Below are 8,813 nucleotides of genomic sequence, written 5' to 3'. Positions count from 1 at the left end.
ATACACGCTACCATCTACCCTGATTTTGGTATATACCATAGTAACAACAGTCTTTATGATTACTGAAAATTTTGCTGCAATCAGATAGAAATCAAAAAGTTTCCAAGAAATAATTGTATTTGGCAAGGGAAAGGTTTGCTTTGCTTGGTTGACAATCTAGTATATTCTGGTATACTCTATAGTATATTCTGAATGTAGTAGTATATTTAAATACCAAATATAAAAGTTGATATAATTTAGTATTTCGTGATATAGTAAAAGCTATATGTTATCGGTAATATGTGAATATACCAAATATAAATTTGGGTATAACATTTTTTGTATGTTACTTAAGCAGTATATTTAAACGAAAATATATACGTTTCGGTATATTAATTTGGTTAGTTTTAAAATATAATATAAAAGCTGATATATTATAGTATTTCTTGACATAGCTATATTTTAGCGATAATATATCAATGTACCAAATATAAATTTTGGTAAAAAATAGTAACTCTTGTATATTAATTTATTATATTTGAACGAAAATGTATTGATATATCAAAAATATATTTCGGTATATTCTAGTATGTTAGGTATATTAATATAGTATATTTTAATAATATATAGCTATACTTTATCGATAATATACCAATATACCAAATATAAATTTCGGTATAAATTAGTATTTTTTGTATATTAATTTATTATATTTAAGCGAAAATATATTGACATACCAAATTCACATTTCAGTATATTTTAGTATGCTAAGGTATATATCATTTAGTATATCTTAATAAAATATAGCTATATTTTATGGATAATATATCAATATACCAAATATAAATTTTGGTATAAATTAGTATTTTTTGTATATTACTTTAATATATTTGTACGAAAGTATATTGATATACCAAATATACATTTAGGTATATTCTAGTATGTTAGGTATATTAATTTAGTATATTTTAATAATAAAACCTCAGTTTTTGCCTTGATTGAAAACGAGTAGCGAATATCGTACAGTCGAGTGTGCTTAACTTTCTCACTTGTTTTTGTTGACAGCGTGAAAACTCAAAATTATCCCCAGGAAAATATGTTTCACAACGGAAAACTTAAAGATTTGCTAGAGGAAAACCTTCAACTGTCTGTGTCTCTCTTTTGCTGTGGAAGTTAAACCACACACAGTGGTCGGAAGAATGGTTGAAAAAAAACTGTCATTATATCCTAATTAGATTCAAATATCTAACAATTCCAACCGCAAGCCGTGCCTGAAAACTTTTGCTTATCGCATTTCCAATGCTAGGGAGAGAGAGAGAGAGGGAGAAAACGAGACCAAGGAAAAGCCGAACACAAAAAAAGCTGAGGAAAACGGACATTGGGTGGGCCAAAAGGGAAACTGCAAATAAAATTGCAGAAGCAGTTTGAAATTGAACAACAAAAATGCATTTAGAAATGTGTATAAAAAGAGAAGAAATGATAGCAGATGAGAAGAGCTGAAAGGCAAAGGGCGGGGGAAGCTGGGAGAGGAGGGTTGCAAACAGTCAGAGGCAGAGTCAAAGACTGAAAGACAGACAGATAGCCAACTGACAAACCTGCAAAAGTACTGACAAACTGTGAGTGGTCGAGCATTGAGTATTGTGTTTGCGAGCAAGTGGGGAGAAGGGGGAGTCATAGAGAGAAAAGGGAGAGGAGGAAAAGAAGGAGGGTTGTCAGCCGTTGAAATGGCCCGAAAGTTCTTATTGTTGTCTCGACTTGGTGCGAATATTTCCGTTTCCGCATTTGCCAAATATGTTTGCCAGCTGCAGCTGCAACTCTTCCCCCTCTCCCTCTCTCTCTCTCTCTATCATCAGACTAACCTCTCTCATATGGCTAACAAACACTCGCACTTTCCCCCGACAAAACTTGCAGACTTTTTTGGTCTGGTCCAAAAAGTTTTATGGCCGTGCGTTGCACATAAATGAAAGTTTTTGCTTCATGCAGGACTTGTAATGTTGCCCTCTGTCTGTTGTCCTGCCTGGCGGTGCTTCAAGCGAAACAAACTATCAGGCTCAAGGATTATCCAGCACTTTAGCCAAAGGAATGCGCCTCAAAGTTAACCACATCGAAAACTCCGTACAATCAGCTAACGGAAAACATTTAAAATGGATCTTTTTACGTTTACTCGTTATAATTTTTCTTATCAGTTCTTCAGAAGTTTCCAATTTTGCTGTCATTCAACAAAGTTCAAGTCCGAGACATATAGCATAAAAAAACTTGACTTATCATAAATTCTACTTCCCATTCTCTTAGCTTTTCTTTTCTTCTGCTGACAACTCTTTCACAGTCCGTTCTACTCCTCTGTTCAATTAGTCGCTTCTTCCACCTGATAAATCCTTGACACTCTCCACTTTGCCACCACTTCCGTTCGATAGCTTGGCAGGACTCGTTTCTCGTTCCGTTTAACGCTGGACTTAATCGTTTAATTGCCTGGCATAATTACAAATGCAGCTCATCATCAGATTTCAGCTCAATTTCTTAGACTTCTCTCTTTGCACCTCCTTCTCTTGCTCGTTTTTCCGGCTTTTCTTGGGGATTAGGGGCATGGCAATGAGGAGGTCACACTGAGATTTCTCGTTGCAACCAGCAAATTGACCCCAAAAGTTGCTGTTGTCCTGCGCTCAGCTAAATTGTCCTGCCGCCTCGGGCCAACACTTTATCTGCGAAGGAACAAAAACGACAACAACAACACAAAAAAAATAGAAGAAAAACGGACAAGTTTCATTTTACACTTGGCCCATAACTCAGTTAGGGGTTTGTTGGGGGGCGGGAGAAAAAGGCGAGGATGGAGAAGGAGAAGGACAGGGGGAGAGATCCATTGCTTATCTAACTGCAGCAACTATAATTTGCTTTCAATTGATTTTACTGTGACTTGTTTTGCTCTCCCACACTGCCTTCTTTTCTTATACCCTGACAAGGCAAAGAGTACTGCGGAAAATGCTGATGACTTGGGGTATAAGGATTTCCGCAGCAAAATTGTTTGTTTCTTTCAATTAGTAATTATTTTATTAGCTTGGGTAAAATCATTTTTAACGATGTCACAATTGTCACACATTTAGATTACAAAACAATAGTATAGAGAAGATAAACTATTTCTACTTAAACGGAAATTAAATAAAAGGAATATAATGCTGTTGACTTGGGATGTAAGGATTTCCGAAGCAAAATTGTTAGTCTTAGACATAATATGGAATAATTTTTAAGAATTAATTTATACTACAAAATAATAGTATTGTGAAGATAAACTATTTCTACTTAAATGGAAATTAAAAAAAAAGGAATATCAAATAGTTCATAGGATAAAGGGATTCATTATTCCGATTTATAAATTTTTGTTATATGACTTTTGAGCTAGTGAAGCGTATTTGCACTTCGTCTAAGCTTTAACCTAACTTCAGTTAACTTCATTTTTTTGTCCAGTTTGCAACATTTTTCTTCATTGATTTCATAGTCCCTTTTTGCTGTTCTTGTTGTTGTTCCTTGGTCCTGTGCCCGTTGTTGTTTGCCCTACAGCGAGTTGTTTCATAAATTGTCTTTCTCACACTTTTTTCCAATGCCTGACACTTGTTACAGAGCGATACCAATTCCTCGCCAGGATGCAAGCAACAACTTCTTCCTCCGCTCCCTCCTCTTCCTCCGGTTCCCCAAGCTGAGATCCTTTTTCGCTCCCTTTTCCCAGCTGAGTTCGACAAATGTGCATTAACGCCTTTAACCTGCATTGGGCGCGGGTCACTCACTCACAGAGTCCGTCAGTTAGGCAGTTCTTATCAGTGGGGTTGTTCCTAAGGCGGGGGAGGGGGCAGGGTTACAATGGAGATGGGTGAAGGGGGAGTGATTGAATTTCGTAGTTTTTGCAATTTCTTTGGCCTGCCTTGTAATGCACAGCTGACAGCTGCTTTTTCTTCATTAGCAAAGTCAACCCTGACTTGTGACGCAGAAGAGTAGAGCATACTAGTGAAGTGAGGGTGGCAACCCTGCTCCCCATCCAATGTCCTTTGTTATTTTGTTGGTGGTGATTTTGTGGGCTGCCTTTTTTTTTTTGGTGCAGCGGCCTTTTAAATTAGTTTACACGACTGCGTGTAATGGGTTTTCCTCCCACTCCCCCTCCCCCTCTAAGCTTCGCCCCTCTTCCCGCACAACTGTTGCTGCAGGGGGGCAAGCTGCAAGTTGGGCTTTCGCATGTAATTTCATATGTTGCAGCCACAGGCGGTCGACCAGCTTCCAACACGAGGCCAATGAACTGCGAATAGTTTTCTGGGCAAGTGTTCAATGCCACAACTCTTGCAGGTGGGGCAGGGGAGGCAACCAAGAGGGAGAGGGGAAGCTCAACAGCAAATAAACATGCATGGAATACGCCTTGGGCTGCACTTGTTGTGATAGCTCGAGACAATTGCAAATAAGTAGCACGCTTCTTCATCGTCTCATTTCTTTCATCTTCAATAGAGTTTTGGAAGGAGTTGGAGAAATACAAGTAAATGAATGCTTTTATAACCTGTTCATAGAAAAGTGAAAGGGGAAGTTGAGAAAGAGATAATAAGAAAGCTAGAGCTGCAAAAGTGGAGTTTACTAACATACAATAATGTAAATACAAAATAATTTTTGTATTTCTAACCTATTTAAATGGCCGAAAAAGAGGATAACTTTTATACTCTTTTATAAATGAAGATGTGAAAACATCCTTAGCGAGTAACCTATTTTGATGACCAATTTTTTGTACTTTTTCATAAGAGAAGAGATGCAGTGAAAACTTCCTTAGAGAATACCTTTCTTCACAATTATTTTTCCTTAGCTTTTGATAGGGGTTTGAAGACAATTTCATCTCGTTCACTGAGTGAAAGTTTTACTTTTCAATACGCGTTTCAACGCTTCTTCCTACATCGGTATTCATGAATGTATTCATTTTATTAATGCATAAAGTATAATACTTTATATCCTCTATGATGAACTAACTAAGAAGAAGTCTATGTGTCAACTTTGTCCCGTAAGCTCCCACTCTTTAAAATCTACTTGAAACCTGCCTTCTCTTTATTTCACAATTCCTGATATCCGTCTGTCCGTATGATTCTTTCTAAACAGTTCTCTCAGTTTTCAACCTATATTGATGAAACTTGGTATAGAGAAGTCTTTTCTATAGAGTAAACTAATAAGCGACAATCTAAACAAGAATTATAAGAAACTATCGAAAATGAAGTAGTTTTCTAAGAAACTGTCTTCTGGCATAACTTTACCATAGAAAGAATTTAACAAAGAGGTTGCTTATGATTATTTATTTATTATAAAGCTTAAGCTATATAATAAAAAAAAATTATTTTATAACCTAGCGTAAATTTACTGCTGCTTTGACTTTTGGTTAAGTTTGTGATAATATTTTATCGAATATTTTAAAACATTATTTTAAGCAACCACTTTTTTAAATACTTTCTATAGTAAAGTTTCTTATGATAATATTGTATCGAATAGTATAAGCATAAGCAACCACCACTTTATTGAATAAGGTAACTTTTAATTTTAAATTGAAAGTTGACAGTAAAATAATAAAATCTTCAAACTTATCTGATATATATATAACTGATATATACTATAACTACACTATAACTATTACCCCCCCAGTTACCTCTACCTTTAACCAAATTGTTGAAGTGACAACTGAAATGCAAACATTGCAAACATTTCAGCAGCTTGCTCCCCGCCTCCCCTTTCACTATTTAGGGAAGGGGAGGGGTTTGACCTAGTGCAATGAGAGCTATTATTGTCTCTGGCAACGCCCATAAATAGCGACTACTTAGAGGGCATAAAATGTGCCAGCAGGCGCCACAAATTTATGGTCAACGCGATTGTGTTGGCCAGGCCGAGAAGACTAGGCCAACACCAGCTAAGGGGAGGGAGGAGGGAAGAGGGGGAAAAGGTGTTTGGGCCTAGGAAAAGCGAAGCGAAGGACGACAAAAGTTCGGATGGCGTGTGTAATTATCAACGGCATTAACACCTTTAATTACGAGCACAAAGCGAAATGTGTGCCAAGTGGGCAAGAGAGAGGGAGGCAGCGAGGGGGGGAGTAGATAGTGAAAGGGGAGAAGAGGGAGGCACAGTTACAACACACACACACAGACACACACACATGGACAATATGCAAATGTGGCAAAAGGTCGGCAGATCAAAAACCGAATCCCAAAATACACGCCACACATGGATATTAGAATAATGCCAGGACGACAAAGGCGTATCAAGGATATGCATGCAAATGCAGCCACAGCGGGGAAGAGGAGTCGAAAGAGTGGATAGAGGGAGGGGAGACATCGAGTGTGTAAAGAAAAAGCCATTTGCAAATATGCTGAAACTACACAAGGACAATGCAGCAGGAAGCGCAGCAAAAGCTCTCTCTCTCTCTCTCTCTCTCTCTCTCTCTCTTCTCTCTCCTGTTCAGCGCTGATTTATGACGCACACACTGACAATATATACTATATATATACATATATAGAGAGATGTTGCGTGCATATCTTTGTATATATTTATAGCATATCCTGGCATATCCTGTGGGTGACTTTGCATATTTCTGCCGCCTGCATTCAAATTTATTAGAAACGCTTGCAAAAAGTGTAATGTCACGACCCCCCGTCTAGGAGGTGAAAGAATGGAGTGGTGGGAGGAGAGAGAGGGGGGGGGAAAGGATACCTAAAGGACACTCGCACACTCATGCATATGCAAATTGTTACAGTGTTTGTCTCTGTGTAAGTGTGTGTGTGTGTGCCTGTTTGTGTGACCCACTTTGATTGTGGGCGTGACGCATTACCACACCAATCTACAGCCCCTTTGCCCCCTCTCCCCTTGCCACCCCACCTTGCCACCTGCCTCTTGCCGCATGCCTCGGCGCATACGGACAACAATATTTTTGCTGTTTGCCAATTGTTGTTGCTCTCTTTGCATGACAAACAAAAATTATAATTGCACTTGAAATTGGCACAAAACTGTGAAAAGTGAAGGGGTGTCCAAACGGGGGGAGGGGTAAAGGAGAAGGGGGCCGTGTGTATGTCTGTTTTGCCAGCATGACAATTGTTATCTCGCTTACCTTTAAGAGATTACCAGCGAGTTATTCAGTTAGTCAAATTGAACTTGAACCATTTTCAGTTGAGGGCGAAAACCTTTAACAAGGTTGCAAGAAAATGAATGTGGATAAATATAGATGATAAGATGGTTAATAAAACTGTTGATAAGAGCGGAAGAAGATATTAAATTCAGCGAGTTTATCTTAATAGTAAGATGACAAGAATTTGACCTCAGACGGTTGATTTTTAGATGAATTTAAAGAGAGGTTGCAATGCAAGGTTTCTTTAATCATATTCCAAATTTAATATACTTTTAAATAAATTTTACATGTCTCAGTCAACTTTATATAGAAGCAATTGTTAAATTAATATATTTAGTGATTTTATAATGAAATATAAATCTATGTTCCATGAAATAAATCTATTTATAATGAAATACATATATGATAAAATATTGTTTTAATGTAAATAAAGTTAAACATTTTCTTAGCCTTCTATATTCTACTCTGAACAAACAGTTATAAAATCAAATAATGCAAATTTAATACAATTTTAAATAAATTTATACGTGTTTCAGTCTCTTAATTTTTTAAGCAAATGTTAAATAAATCTATTTAGTGATTTTTAAAAAAGAATATGAAATGTTAAATTATGGTTATAATTCAAACTTTCTTAGCCTTCTATATTCTAAACAAACAGTTATAAAATTAAATTAATTTTTAAATAAATCTATAAGTGTTTCAGTCGATTTTTTAAAGAAATATATATATAAATCTATTTTGTGATATTGTAAAGAAATAAATGATAAATTATGGTTATAATGTAAATAAAGTTCAACTTATCTTAAACTTTCTATATGCTACACTGAAAAAAAGGTATAAAATCAAATAGTGCAAATTTAATACAATTTTAAATAATTTTAATCGTGTTTCAGTCACCTTATATTTGAAGCAAATGTTAAATAAATCTATTTTGTGATATTGAGAACTAGAAAATATGGTTATGATGTAATAAAAATCTTAAACCTACTATGTTATGCACTGAACAAAAAGTTATAAAATCAAGATCTTAGTACTGAGAATTTTGGTCCAAGTTCTTATGAATAGGAGGAACAAATCGTATAGTTTTAAGATCAAAATTCTTGTTATAAGAACAAAAAAACATTTCATTCTACTTTTGTTTGTTTTGTTTGTTTTGTTTTACTATTTCATTTAATATTTTAATTTTGCATTTAGTTTTTTTAACGAAATACTTCTCCTCGAATGGCATTTGAACCCAGTTAGTTTTCATTGCAAAAATGATTATTTAAAATAAAAACATTTATACTTTTTTGTAGATAGTTTTGTCTCTAAAAATTGTGTTTTATGTTCCTCATATTGTGTTTTCATTAATTTAATAGGTTGAAGTGGAAAAGCTTACATTGGCATACAATTATTTTCTTTCTTTTTCAATATCCTCACCTGCAAAATTTATTTTCATATTATTTATTCTAATAAAGTGCAATTAAATTAAAATATATATCGTTGTTATTTGAATTCTTTTTAACATGCTAACACTTAAAATGATGTTATAATGTTTACGCTTTTGAAATATTTATTTACGATATTAAATCAAATAAAAACTGTTTGTGTTCTATGAATAATCCATGAATAACAAATGAAGTTTTTACTTGATGTGTGCCTGATGCATTTATGCAATAAAAAGTTCTTTGACCTTCACAAAAATGTTAATGCGAAGAATGAATAAAATATATTG

The sequence above is a fragment of the Drosophila sulfurigaster genome, chromosome 2R, assembly GCF_023558435.1.
Source record: "Drosophila sulfurigaster albostrigata strain 15112-1811.04 chromosome 2R, ASM2355843v2, whole genome shotgun sequence".
Taxonomy (NCBI): domain Eukaryota; kingdom Metazoa; phylum Arthropoda; class Insecta; order Diptera; family Drosophilidae; genus Drosophila; species Drosophila sulfurigaster.
Note: the sequence above shows the minus strand (reverse complement) of the source record.